The sequence below is a fragment of the Mobula hypostoma genome, chromosome 9, assembly GCF_963921235.1.
Source record: "Mobula hypostoma chromosome 9, sMobHyp1.1, whole genome shotgun sequence".
Taxonomy (NCBI): Eukaryota; Metazoa; Chordata; class Chondrichthyes; order Myliobatiformes; family Myliobatidae; genus Mobula; species Mobula hypostoma.
The window spans coordinates 150786159-150800750 of record NC_086105.1 but is presented as its reverse complement, the minus strand read 5'-3'; the positions used below and the strand labels follow the sequence as shown (position 1 = coordinate 150800750).

The following is a 14592-nucleotide window of genomic DNA, read 5'->3' as shown; positions in this document are numbered from 1 at the left end:
CCTTTCTACATCCCCCTTTGTATCTCTTTCTGCATCTTTCTCTCTTACTTTTACATCTCTATCTCTCTAATTCTCTCTTCCTCCCTCTCTCTCATTCTCACTACCCTCCTCTCCATTTCCCTCTTTACCCCACTCTCTATCCTCTCTCTGCCCCCTCTCTATATGTATATACATATCCTATAAAAGTATTCCCCCCCCCCTTGGAAGTCTTTGTTTTATTGTTTTACAACATTGAATCACAGTGGATTTAATTTGGATTTTTTGACACTGATCAACAGAAAAAGGCTCTTTTGTGTCAAAGTGAAAATGGATTTCTACAAAGCAATTTAAATTAATTACAAGTATAAAACACAATAAACAGTAAAAAAAAACTAAATCAAATAAATATTTGGCATGACCATCCTTTGCCTTTAAAACTGCAACATTCCCTTAGATACACTGTCACGCAGCTTTATAAGAAAATCAGTTAGTAGATTGTTCCAAACATCTTGGAGAACTTTCCTCAGTTCTTTTGCAGACTTTTGCTGTCTCACTGGCTTCTGTCTCTCCAGGTCATCCCAGACAGCCTCGATGGTGTTAAGATCAGGGCTCTGTGGAAGTCATATCATCTGAAACCATATAAAAAATCTCATGTGCCGAAGACTTCTGTACAGTACTGTATATCCATTTGTCTTCTGGAATATGTGAATGTCTGATCATAGATTAAGAAATAAATTATAACTTTTGAATACAATATTCAAGATGCAACAAGGGTACCGTTATAAATGCATTCAGCAGACCAGGCAGCCTCTGTGGAGAGAGGGGGAGCTGTGATAGATGCTACGGCTTATTGGAATATTAATTATTTTCTGTGAATAAAATTACAATTCTGTGTAAAAGAACTCCTGTCTGCACTAGAGGAACATACAGTCATGATCAAAAGGTTCAGTTGTTGTTCAGACCTAACATCAGAATGGGGAAGAAATGTGATCTAAGTGACTGACCATGGAATGATTGTTGGTGCCAGATGGAGTGGTTTGAGGATCTCAAATTGCTGATCTCCTGGGATTTTGACACACAGCAATCTCAAGAGTTTACAGAGAATGGCACAAAAAAAATCCAGTGAGTGGCAGTTCTGTGGGCAAAAATGCCTTGTTAATAAGAGAGGTCAGAAACATAGAAACATAGAAAATAGGTGCAGGAGTTGGCCATTTGGCCCTTCGAGCCTGCACCACCATTTATTATGATCATGGCTGATCATCCAACTCAGAACCCTGCACCAGCCTTCTCTCTTCCAGCACTACAGTACAGAAGGGAATGGCCAGGCTGGTTCAAGCTGACAGGAAGGTAACAGCAACTCAAGTAACCACATTTTACAACAGTGGTGTGCAGAAGAGTATCTCTGAATGCATAACGCATCGGACCTTGAAGCAGACCACAAAACAAAAATTCAGTGGTCATTTTATTAAGTATAAGAGGTAGCTAGTAAATTGGCCACGGAGTGTATATAACATGAAATTTGTTGTTTTCTGGCAGTAATACAGTGCAAACACATAAAATTACACTAAATTACAAAATAAATAAATAGCACAAAAAAAAGAAATGCCAAGTGTTGTTCACGGGTCAAGGGCCACTGAGAAATCTGATGGCAGAAGGGAAGAAGTTCCCAAACTATCAAGGATCTTCATATTTCATTATCCCCTGATGTGAATATTTCTGCTGTTCTCTGGTTCATTTCAAATTTTCTGATCTCTAGTGTTTTGTTTCAGGATAATTGGAATTGGTTTATTATTGTCATATTTACAGAGATACAGTGAAAAGCTTGTCTTGCATTGATGGAATGACACAATAGAGTAGTTGGAAAGTAAGCTATTTATTCATTTTTATCTCTGTCTTTGCTTTTTCTTGAGTGTACAACAAAATGTAAGAAACATCATTGAAAGCAAATTATCTGTTCTTACTTTTGCTTAAGGGATATTGCACGAAGTTGCTCTTTTCCTGCATATTTATCCGTAATATATGCTGCTATACAAATGTAGATCCAGTGTTCCATATAGAACGATGGATAGTGGAGTTCATGTATGAGTCATAAACTCTCAGTTTAAGTGTCAGGACCTTGAAACAAAAAGGCAGGCATTCTGCAGTGGTACTGAGAGATAGTTCTGTTGTCAGAGGTAGCACAGCCGGTGGAGACCCCATCTGTTCTCTCAGGTAAAAGACCTCGCATAACAAAGAGAAACTACTCCTGACATCCTGCGTGATATTTCTCCCTCTACCACTGAAAGAAATTATCTGTTGTTGCTAACTATGGCAGCTTTGTGTGAGCAAAAATCCTACTATGGTCACAATTCAAAAAGTAGCAAATTGGTTGGGAGATACCTTGGAACATTATAAGGTCTTAAATCCACAGAGCACTACAGTACAGAAACAGGCCCTTCGGCCGATGTAGCCTGTGCTGAACTGTTATTCTGATTAGTCCTATCAAACCACACCCAGACCATAGCCTCTATACCCCTCCCATGTATGTACTTATCCAAACTTTGCTTAAATATTGCAATCGAACCCACATCCATCACTTCTGCTGGCTGCTCGTTCCACACTTGCACTGGTCTCTGAGTGAAGAAGACCCCCCTCATGTTGCCCTTCCCATGACCTCCAGTTGTAGTCTCACCCAACCGCAGTGGAAACAGCTTGCTTATCTTTACCCTATCTATACCCCTCATAATTTTGTGTACCTCTATCAAATCTCTCCTCATTCTCTGCGGTCCAGCAAATAAAGTCCTAACCTATTCAACGTTTCCCTGTAACTCAGATCCTCAAGTCCTGGCAATATCCATGTAAATTTTCTCAGCACTCTTTCAGTCTTATTGATGTCCTTCCTGTCAGTAGGTGACCGGAACTGCGCACAGTCCTCCAAATTAGGCCTTACCAACATCTTCAACAACTTCAGTGCCATAAAAATGTTTATCTGTCCAAACAAATACAGTAATTGGATGTTAGGCCCAAAAACCCATACATTAAAAGTAATCAGCAAGGTTATTTTGTTACAATGATTTATTTTTCTTTATAAGATAAAATTAGCTTTATTTGTCACATACGCATTGAAGCATCAAACATACAAGGAAATGCATCACAAACAAGAGAAAATCTGCAGATGCTGGAAACCCAAGCAACACACACAAAATGCTGGAGAAACCCAGCAGGCCAGGCAGCATCTATAGAAAAGAGTACAGTCGACATTTCGGGCCAATACCCTTCATCAAGACTGGAAGAAAAGATGAGTCGGAGTAAGAAAACGGGGAAGGAGGAGGGGAGGAAGATCCAGGAGGTGATAGGTGAAACTGGGAGGAGGGAGAGGGCTGAAGTAAAGAGCTGGGAAGGGCTGGAGAACATGGAATCTGATAGAAGAGGACAGAAGGCCATGGAAGGAAAAAAAAGGGGGAGGAGCACCAGAGGGGTAGGCAGGTAAGTTGAGAGAGGGAAATGGGATTGGGGAGTGGTGAAGGAGAGGATGGGTAGGCTTTACTGGAAGTTCGAGAAGTCGATGTTCATGCCATCAGGTTGGAGGCTACCGAGGTGGAATGTAAGGTGTTGTTCCTCCAAAGCAATAATGAGTGTGGCCTTATCCCAACAGTAGAGGAGGCCATGGACTGACGTGTCGGAATGGGGAGCAGAATTAAAATGGGTGGCCTCTGGGAGATCCCACTCTTTGTGGTGGACAGAGAATAGGTGCTCGGCGAAGCAGTATTCCAACCTGAGCTGGATTTCCCCACTGTACGGGGGCTACATCAGGAGCACTGGATACAGTAGATGACCCCAACGTACTCACAGGTGAACTGTTACCTCACCTGGAAGGACATTTTGGGGCCCTGAATGGTAGTGACCTACCACCCCACCAGCCTCCACATCCAACACATAATTCTCTGTAACTTCTGTCACCTCCAGCGGAATCCTGCCACCAAGCACAACTTTCCCTCCCCTCCCTCCACTTTCCACGGGGATTACTCCTTATGCAACTCCCTCATCCATTCGTCCCTCCCTACCGATTTCCTTCCTGGCATTATCCTTGCAAGCGGAATAAGTACAACACCTGCCCCTACACCTCCTCCCTCATTTCCATTCAGGACCCCAAACAGTCCTTGCAGGTGAGGCGACACTTCACCTGTGAGTCTTTTGGGGTCATTTACTGTGTGCTGTGCTCCTGCTGTGGCCTCCTGTACATCAGTGAGACCTGAAGTAGACTGGGAGACCGTTTCATGGAGCACCTCTGTCCACCAGAAGAAGCGGGACCTCCCAGTGGCCAGCCATTTTAATTCTACCTCCCATTCCCATTCCGATATGTCTATCCATGACCTCCTCCACTGTCGGTATGAGGTCACACCAGGTTGGTGGAACAACACCTTATATTCTGTTTGGGTAGCCTCCAACCTGATGGCATGAACATCAAATTCTTGAACTTCCGGTAAATCCCCCCCCCACCTTCACCATAAACCCTTTCCTATTTCCACTTCTCACCTTATCTCCTTACCTGCTTATCGCATCCCTCTGGTGCTCCTGTCCCCTTTTCTTTCTTCCATGGCCTTCTGTCCTATCAGATTCCCTCTTCTCCAGCCCTGTATCTCTTTCACCAATCAACTTCCCGGCTCTTTACTTCACCCCTCTCCCGCCCACCCCTAGTTTCACCTATCACCTTGTATTTCTTACTCCCCTATCCTCACCTTCTTACTATGACTTCTCATTCTTTTTTCCAGTCCTGACGAAGTGTCGACTGTACTCCTTTCCGTAGGTGCTGCCTGTCCGCTGAGTTCCTCCAGCATTTTGTGTGTGTTGAGTGAAGTGTATTATTTATGTCCACAACCAACACAGTCTGAGGATGTGTTAGAGGCAGCTGCGAGTGTCGCCATGCTTCTGGCACCAGCATAGCATGCCAACAACTTCCTAATCCTAACTCGTACATCTTTAGAATGTGGGAGGAAACTGAAGAACCTGGAGGAAATCCACTCAGTCACCGGGAAAATGTGCAAACTCCTTCCGGTTAGTGTGGGAATTGAAGTCGTAATTACTGGCACTGTAAAGCCTTGTGCTAACCACTACACTACCATGCTGCCCCCACATTGCACCTGCCTGTATCCCAAATCCACTGTGATCCCAGTCCTTTTCCAGACACATTCAATTCCTGCTAACAACCCTCCTGTTCTTTCAGCTTTAGCCTCCAGTTGCTGCTCTCCTTATCAATACCGTTGCACAGCTTGCCCGCGCCCATCTTTGTTTCCCTGCTGTACACATCCTGCTTCTCACCTGCTTTCTGGACATGCGTTCCGCACACACCAGACACAACTTCAGCATGGTCATTAAAGGCTATGGGGAGAAGGTGGGAGAATGGGGTTGAGAAATCAGCCATGATCAAATAGTGAAGCAGACCCGATGGTCCGAATGGCCTAATTCTGCTCCTATTTATCAAACATTAGTGCATTCATGTCCACTTTCCTAGAGTGCTGTAGAGCTTATGAAATTCTTTACAAGTACAATCTCAGTTATAATGTAGGAATTTCAGCCAATGTGTAACATAACAAGCTCCTGAAGACCATTGTGATAATGCCTAAGTAATCTGTTTTATTGATGTTGGCTGCAGGATCAATATTAGTCAGAACGTATTTGAAGGAGGGTTATCCTCTGAAATAATGCCATGGAAACTCAGCAGCAGCCCAAATGTTTGTCTGGGGGATTTGAAGCAGGGCTTGAACACATAACCTTCGATTCCAAGTTAAGCACTCCTCTGACTGAGCCACGGGTGGATTATTCTCCACGAGGGAAGGACATCTGCTTCAACCTATTCTGTAGCTTATAGATTGCAATCAGTGTTTGGTATCTTTAAAAAGATATCATAACAATAAGCATAAGAAGTGAAAAGGGGGCCCTCCGTTGGTCAGGGTCAACAATGGATATTGTGTCCTAGCTGTCAGTTGATATGCAAGCCAGGGCAGTATGATATGGAGAGCAGGCTCTTACCCATGCAGTAGGCTCCCATCTCCACGCAGCTGATGAATCCAGAGGAACAGCAGACTGATACACTTTGACACCAGTGACTTTGCAGGAGTTGCCAGTCAGTGTTGAACTCAACATAGGACTGTCTTAGGAACTCCAGTACTGGAATTTTCCTTGGGGTTTACTCCCAAAGCCTTCCCCGTGAGTGGGGTTGGCTGTAAAGCAGCAGAGGTTTGAGATGAGAGTTTTCCTTCTCCTAGATGAGCTGCCAACCACAGCTAACAAGCCCCATCTGCCCAGAGCAACTGGTTTTAAGGTGCCAGTAACCCACCTTTGCCCCTTCTCCGGGAGAAAGAAGTGAAAAGGACTGCAAAATCCCACCTGTGTTATCCAATTACAGCCAGAGACAATAAAGGCACAAAGTCCATGACAAGTTACTGTTAAAACTTTACTGTTGATTTCCAGTAAACAATTATTCAAAGTTTGCGTCTGACTGATTCACTTCATCCTGTTTCGTAGTTCATACATCCAGAGCACGTTTCCACATTACAGTGCCGTTACCACAAATAGTCTCTGTACTTTTCTATTTCAATTCTATTACTGTACCCGACACATCTGCTCTCTATTAAAAGCTAGTTGCTGTTTCCTGCTAGTTAGGTACATATGCTTGTCATTGTGTTCAGGTCAGAACAGGAAGAATCCTCAGCACAAAGACTTTGAATTTTTCCGCAATCTCTTTGCTTTAACCCTTTGATTGTGGTCCTATATATAGCTTGGTACAAATGTTTCAGGACTTGTGAAATATGGGATGGAAGGTATCTTTGTGCACTTGCTACCATTTGTTTCCTTGGTAGAAACTCAGCTATTTTCAACATCTGCTAAAGATTGAATAATGCTTGTCATTTATTCATTTTCTGTTGGTCTATATTAAGGTTAGCTTGATCAGGTTATGTCTCGGATGTTCTAGGAATGAATTCACAGCTTTCAACAATTTGTACTTTATCCTCCTAATCATCTACAGACACTAATTTATCAAGACTTAGCACAGACATCATTAGAGTGAAACTTCATCTGGAGATCAGCTTGGTAATGTGAACTGCAAGTTGATTGATGGTGAACAATGAGGCTTTAGCAGAACGTCTATAGTGAACATGAGAAATAGGAGCAGGAGTCGGCCATCTGGTCCATTGAGCCTGCTCCACCATTCAATAAGATCATAGTTCTTCTGGGTATGGACTCAGCTCCACTTACCTGCCATAACCCTTAATTCCCCTGCTATGCAAAAATCTATCGATGTATGTATTAAACATATTTAATGAGGTAGCCTCTACTTTTTCCCTAGGCAGAGAATTCCACAAATTCACAATTCTGTGGGAAAAGCAGTTTCTATTAATTTCTGTCCTAAATCTATTCCTCTGAATCTTGAGGCCATGTCCTCTAGTTCCAGTCACTCTTACCCGTGGAAAGAACTTCACTGCCTCTAATTTTTTTTTATTCTTTTCATAATTTTGTTTCACTAAGATCCCCCCTCATTACTCTGAATTCTAGCAAGCATAGTCCCAGGAAACTCTATCTCTCCTCATAGGCTAAGCACCCTTACCTCCAGAATCAGTCTGTGAACCTCCTCTACACCACCTCTATACCAGTATATCCTTCCTCAAGTCAGGAGACCGGAACTGCATGCAGTACTCCAGGTGCGGCCTCACCAGTACCTTGTAAAGTTGCAGCATAACCTCCCTGCTCTTAAATTCAGTCCCTCTAGAAATGAACGCCAACATTCCATTTGCCTTCTTGATAACTTGTTGTAGCTGCAAACTAACCTTTGTGATTCATGCACACTAACTTCCGCGTCCCTCTTTCACCATTTAAATACTAACCTGATCTTTCTCTCCCTTCAAAAGTGGGTGATCTTGCATTTATCAACATTGTACTCCATTTGCCAGACACCTTGCCATTTATTTAACCTGTCTATATCTCTCTGCAGACTCTCCACATCTTCTGGCCAATTTGCTTTTTTACTCAATTTAGTGTCATTGATACACTACACTCAGTCACCTCTTCCAGATCAATACTCATGAACAGTTGTGAGCCCAGCACTGACTGCTATGACACTCCATTCACCACTAACTGCCGATCAGAGATGCACACATTTATCCCGACACCTTATATTATACTATTAAAGTTTTATTATTATTATTATTATCATCATTATTATTATATTCCATCTGGGTAGACTACAACCTGATGGCATAAACATCAATTTTTCAAACTTCTGCGAATTGCACCCCCCTCATCATTCCACCAGTTCCATTTCCCTCTCTCACCTTATCTCCTTACCTGTCCATCACCTCCCTAGTGCTCCTCCCCCTTCTCTTTCTTCCAAGGTCTTCTGTCCTCCCCGGTCAGGTTCCCTCTTCTCCAGCCCTTAATCTCTTTCACTAATCAACTTCCCAGCTCTTTACTTCACCCCTCCCCCTCCCAGTTTCATCTATCACCTAACACCTTGTAGTTCTTCCTCCTCTCCTCCCACCTTCTTGCCCTAACTTTTTTTTCCCAGTCCTGATGAAGAGTCTTGGCCCAAAACGTCAAATGTTTACTCTTTTCCATAGATATTGCCTGGCCTGCTGAGTTCCTCCAGCAATTTTGTGTGTGTTGCTTTGGATTTCCAACATCTACAGATTTTCTCATCTTTGTTATTCCAAATGCCTGCCTTCTGTTGGGTAATCAACCCTCTATCCATGTCCCAACTCCATGCATCCTTAAGTTGTGGATAATTCTTTCTATGCTTCCTGGAAATCCAAGTATCTAACATCCACCTCTTCTCTTCTATCTTTCGCAGTCATTATATCCTCAAAGAACTCTGGTAAATTTGTCAAACAAGACCTGCCCTTCATGAATCCATGCTGTATCCAGTTATTGATGGGTGTTGGAGTACTGATAGGATAGTGGCCATTTCATCTTATATGACTATAAAGTATCAAAACCAGTCACGGACTAATTCTGCTCCTATCTGTTATGGTCTACTTCTGGTCAGTAAAAGTCAGGGTAACAAAATATGCCTTTATTTGCTTGGAGTGTAGATGTGAGCTTGAAGGATTGTCTCTGTGTTTCTCCATTGTAGTCTTGGGTTTGTTTGGTTTGTTGGTGGGACTCCCATGATTTTGGGCTCACTCACGTGCCAGTTCCTGAGCACAAAATTACAGCTGCTGCTTCAGAAGAGACATGAAAGGATGTTAAAGGAGCTATTTCAATGTAAGATTTTATCTCTCACAATAAATGAGAGCACATGTGTCTGCTGATGAATTAAGTTGTGAATGATGGCAGGGCATTGAAGGTGGATTCACAACACCTGCTTTACAGTTTCCGATTTGAGTTGTTGTTTGAGTTGATGTACGGGGACCAGATTATGCAGAGTTATCAACAGAGGTGGAAATGAGTTTCCAGGAATGTTCGTGGAGAACCAGTTTCAGAATCATACTCGCCTCTTCATATTGCATACCAGTTCTGTGCTCATCTGCACAATTTCTGTCATAAACTCTGTTGCTCTACAACTGTTCAACCATGTTAAGAACATAGAATAGTACAGGCCCTTCGGCCCACAATGTTGAGCCAACCCTCAAACCCTGCCTCCCATATAAGCCCCCACCATAGATTCCTCCATATACCTGTCTCGTAGTCTCTTAAATTTCACTAGTGTATCTGCCTCCACCACTGACTCAGGCAGTGCATTCCACGCACCAACCACTCTCTGAGTATAAAACCTTCCTCTAATATCCCCCTTGAACTTCCCACCCCTTACCTTAAAGCCATGTCATCTTGTATTGAGCAGTGGTGCCCTGGGGAAGAGGCGCTGGCTATCCACTCTATCTATTCCTCTTATTATCTTGTGCACCTCTATCATGTCTCCTCTCATCCTCCTTCTCTCCAAAGAGTAAAGCCCTAGCTCCCTTAATCTCTGATCATAATGCATACTTTCTAAACCAGGCAGCATCCTGGTAAATCTCCTCTGTACCCTTTCCAATGCTTCTACATCCTTCCTATAATGAGGCGACCAGAACTGGACACAGTACTCCAAGTGTGGCCTAACCAGAGTTTTATAGAGCTGCATCATTACATTGCGACTCTTAAACTCTATCCCTCGACTTATGAAAGCTAACACCCCATAAGCTTTCTTAACTACCCTATCCACCTGTTAGGCAACTTTCAGGGATCTGTGGACATGTACCCTGAGATCCCTCTGCTCCTCCACAGTTCCAAGTATCCTGACATTTACTTTGTACTCTGCCTTGGAGTTTGTCCTTCCAAAGTGTACCACCTCACACTTCTCCGGGTTGAACTCCATCTGCCACTTCTCAGCCCACTTCTGCATCCTATCAATGTCTCTCTGCAATCTTTGACAATCCTCTACACTATCTACAACACCACCAACCTTTGTGTCGTCTGCAAACTTGCCAACCCACCCTTCTACCCCCACATTCAGGTCGTTAATAAAAATCACGAAAAGTAGAGGTCCTAGAACAGATCCTTGTGGGACACCACTAGTCACAATCCTCCAATCTGAATGTACTCCCTCCACCACGACCCTCTGCCTTCTGCAGGCAAACCAATTCTGAATCTACCTGGCCAAACTTCCCTGGGTCCCATGCCTTCTCACTTTCTGAATAAGCCTACCATGTGGAACCTTGTCAAATGCCTTACTAAAATCCATATATATCACATCCACTGCACTACCCTCATCTATATGCCTGGTCACCTCCTCAAAGAACTCTATCAGGCTTGTTAGACACGATCTGTCCTTCACAAAGCCATGTTGACTGTCCCTGATCAGACCATGATTCTCTAAATGCCTATAGATCCTATCTCTAAGAATCTTTTCCAACAGCTTTCCCACCACAGCTGTAAGTCTCACTGGTCTATAATTACCCAGACTATCCCTACTACCTTTTTTGAACAAGGGAACAACATTCACCTCCCTCCAATCCTCCGGTACCATTCCCATGGACAACGAGGACATAAAGATCCTAGCCAGAGGCTCAGCAATCTCTTCTCTCGCCTCGTGGAGCAGCCTGGGGAATATTCCGTCAGGCCCCGGGGACTTATCTGTCCTAATGTATTTTAACAACTCCAACACCTCCTCTCCCTTAATATCAACATGCTCCAGAACATCAACCTCACTCATATTGTCCTCACCATCATCAAGTTCCCTCTCATTGGTGAATACCGAAGAGAAGTATTCATTGAGGACCTCGCTCACTTCCACAGCCTCCAGGCACATCTTCCCACCTTTATCTCTAATCGGTCCTACCTTCACTCCTGTCATCCTTTTTTCCTTCACATAATTGAAGAATGCCTTGCGGTTTTCCTTTACCCTACTCGCCAAGGCCTTCTCATGCCCCCTTCTTGCTCTTCTCAGCCCCTTCTTAAGCTCCTTTCTTGCTTCCCTATATTCCTCAATAGACCCATCTGATCCTTGCTTCCTAAACCTCATGTATGCTGCCTTCTTCCACCTGACTAGATTTTCCACCTCACTTGTCACCCATGGTTCCTTCACCCTACCATTCTTTATCTTCCTCACCGGGACAAATTTATCCCTTACATCCCGCAAGAGATCTCGAAACATTGACCACATGTCCATAGTACAGTTCTCTGCAAAAACATCATCCCAATTCACACCCGCAAGTTCTAGCCTTATAGCCTCATAATTTGCCTTTCCCCAATTAAAAATTTTCCTGTCCTCTTTGATGCTATCCTTTTCCATGATAATTATAAAGGCCAGGGAGCGGTGGCCACTGTCCCACAGATGCTCACCCACTGAGAGATCTGTGACCTGACCTGGTTCATTACCTAGTACTAGATCTAGTATGGCATTCCCCCTGGTCGGCCTGTCTACACACTGTGACAGGAATCCATTCTGGACGCACTTAACAAACTCTGCCCCATCTAAACCCTTGGAACTAATCAGGTGCCAATCAATATTAGGGAAGTTAAAGTCACCCATGATAACAACCCTGTTATTTTTGCACCTTTCCAAAATCTGCCTCCCAATCTGCTCCTCTGTATCTCTGCTGCTACCAGGGGGCCTATAGAATACCCCCAGTAGAGTAACTGCTCCCTTCCTGTTCCTGACTTCCACCCATATTGACTCAAAAGAGGATCCTGCTACATGACCCACCCTTTATGTAGCTGTAATAGTATCCCTGACCAGTAATGCCACCCCTCCTCCCCTTTTTCTGTCCTCCCCGTCCCTTTTAAAGCACTGAAATCCATAAGGCATCTTGCCCTTTCCTTTTCAGTCCTGACAAAAGGTCTCAGCCTGAAACGTCAACTGTCTATTCATCTCCAATAGGTGTTGCCTGACCTTCTAAGTTCATCCAGCATTTTGCGTGTGTTGCACCATATTCATCTTCCAAAATGTAAAGCATTTTTATGTCCCATATGCAAAATATTTCTGGTTCTATGGCTGTTTTTGTACAACTGCCAGAGATTTGCAACAGCTTTCTGTGTGTGACTTTGGGTGAAGGGTGAACTCATAAATATTTATTCTATTTCTGCATGTATTTTAAACTGTTTATCTGCCTACCCAGCCATAAAAAGGAATTAATCTCCATTTATAAAACTACTTATACAACCTCAGGAAATTCCAAAGTGTTTTGCAACCAATGAAATTCTTTAGAAGTGTTGTCATGGTTGCTATATTGCTACTTATAACCATTATGGAAATCCCAGTGAAAACACAGTGGGAACCCAACAGTTTTTAAAATGTGAGCTGTTTGACAATTTGGGCAATAGAGTAATATAGCATGGAGACTGGTCCTTCAGCCCAATTGCTCCATGTGAGTCACAGCATCCTCCCTGCTAGTCCCAGTTGCATGTGTTGGACACCCCAATCCCTTCCCCTCCATTTATATGGGGTGCCTCAGTAGTGTAGTGGTTAGCACGATGCTATTACAGCTCGGAGTGTCAGAGCTCAGAGTTCAGTTCTGAAACTGTCTGTAAGTAGTTTTTCCCGTAAGCGCATTGATTTCCTCTGTGTGTTCCATTTTCCTCCCACAGCCCAAGGATGTACCGGTTAGTAGGTTGACTGGTCATTGCAAATTGTCCTGTGATTAGGTTAGAGTTAAATAGGTGGGTTGCTGGCTAGTACAGCTCTTTGGGCTGGAAGGGCCATTCTGTGCTGTCTCTCTAAAAGAATATATCCGATGCCTCCTAAATGTTGCAATAATACCAGCCTTGACCACTTTCCCTGGCAGCTCATTCCAGGTACTCACTTCCCTCTGGAAAGAAGATGCTCGTTTAAATTGGCAGGTGACATGAAGATTAGTGGAGTTGTGGATAGTGTAAAAGATTACAACATGACATTGACAGAATACAGAACTGGGCTGAGAAGTGGCAAATGGAGTTCAATCTGGAAAAGTGTGAAATGATTCATTTTGGAAGGTTGAGTTTGAGGGCAGAATGCTGGGTTCTTAACAGTGTAGAGGAATAGAGGCCTCTTGAGGTCCATGCCTGTGGAGTTATCATCTTTTGGGTAACACACAAAATGCTGGAAGAACAACTCAGCAGGTCAGGCAGTACAGTATCTATAGGGGGGAAAACAGTCGATGTTTCTGTCCAAGACCCAAATCAGGACTCAGAGTCAGATTAGATGGGTAGGTTAGTAAGTTTGTAGATGACACGAAGGTCCATGGTTTTGTGGATAGTGTATGAGGTTGTCATAGGTTACAAAAGAATGTGAAAGCGTGAGATGAAGGGTCTCACCCTGAAAGGTCGACTGTTTGTGCCCCTCCGTAGGTGCCGCCTGACCTGCTGAGTTCCTGCAGCATTTTGTGTGTTGCTCTAGAGTCTAGAACTGGTTGGAGAAATGGCAGATGGAGTTCAATCCAGAAAAGTGTGGATGGCACACTGGAGAATCTCTTGCATATGTCATCTTTTGAACAAGCATTGCAGATAGCATTCACTATTGATGAGAGGAGATATTTTGTGATGAGTAGATCACCACAACTGTTGAACCACTGTGTGGTTTTCATGTGAGTTTCCCATTTCTTCACCCAGTATGGCACAGGCCACATACATCAATGTCAAGAATTCAAGTGAATGGAGACTGCAGTGAGTGAACATCATGTTATGACAAATCTGGAAATGGTTTTAATGGAACCTCTGTTTATTTTGTTTGAGAACATATGCTGTAAAGTTGGAGCTGTTTTCAGGTTACGAGGATACAATCCGATGGTTCGAGTTCCGTTAGAGCACAATCAACATTGCAGACAACTGCATATGTCATCACTCAGTAGTGTTGTGGACTCACTCTCTGCCACTCTGTTGTTATTTGTAAAATAGCCTTTCCTTCATGTTTAGACTTGTTTTCAGTTATATAGTCTGGGAAATGTAATAAGTTGTGATATTGAGCATTATGTAGTAGAATTAGGGAATGGCTTTCATGGTGTCAAGTACAAGAGTAAGGAAGTCACACTACAGCTTTACTGACACACAGACAAGAGCATCCTGACTGGTTGTGTCACTACCTGGTATGGAACCTCCAACACACAGGATCTAAAGAGTCTGCAGAGGGTTGTAGACTCAGTCAACTGGCCCAACACAGGCACAACCCTCCCCACCATTGAGGACATC

General features: G+C 43.5%; 2 protein-coding genes across 3 annotated transcripts in view; one reads left to right on the top strand and one right to left on the bottom strand.

Moving 5' to 3' along the window:
* ift140 (intraflagellar transport 140 homolog (Chlamydomonas)) overlaps nt 1–14592 on the top strand; it is a 225761-nt gene that overhangs the window by 148325 nt on the left and 62844 nt on the right. The gene's annotated exons all lie outside the window — the stretch shown is intronic.
* The window catches only part of tmem204 (transmembrane protein 204), a 57670-nt gene that overhangs the window by 41538 nt on the left and 1540 nt on the right, over nt 1–14592 (bottom strand). The window lies entirely within an intron of this gene.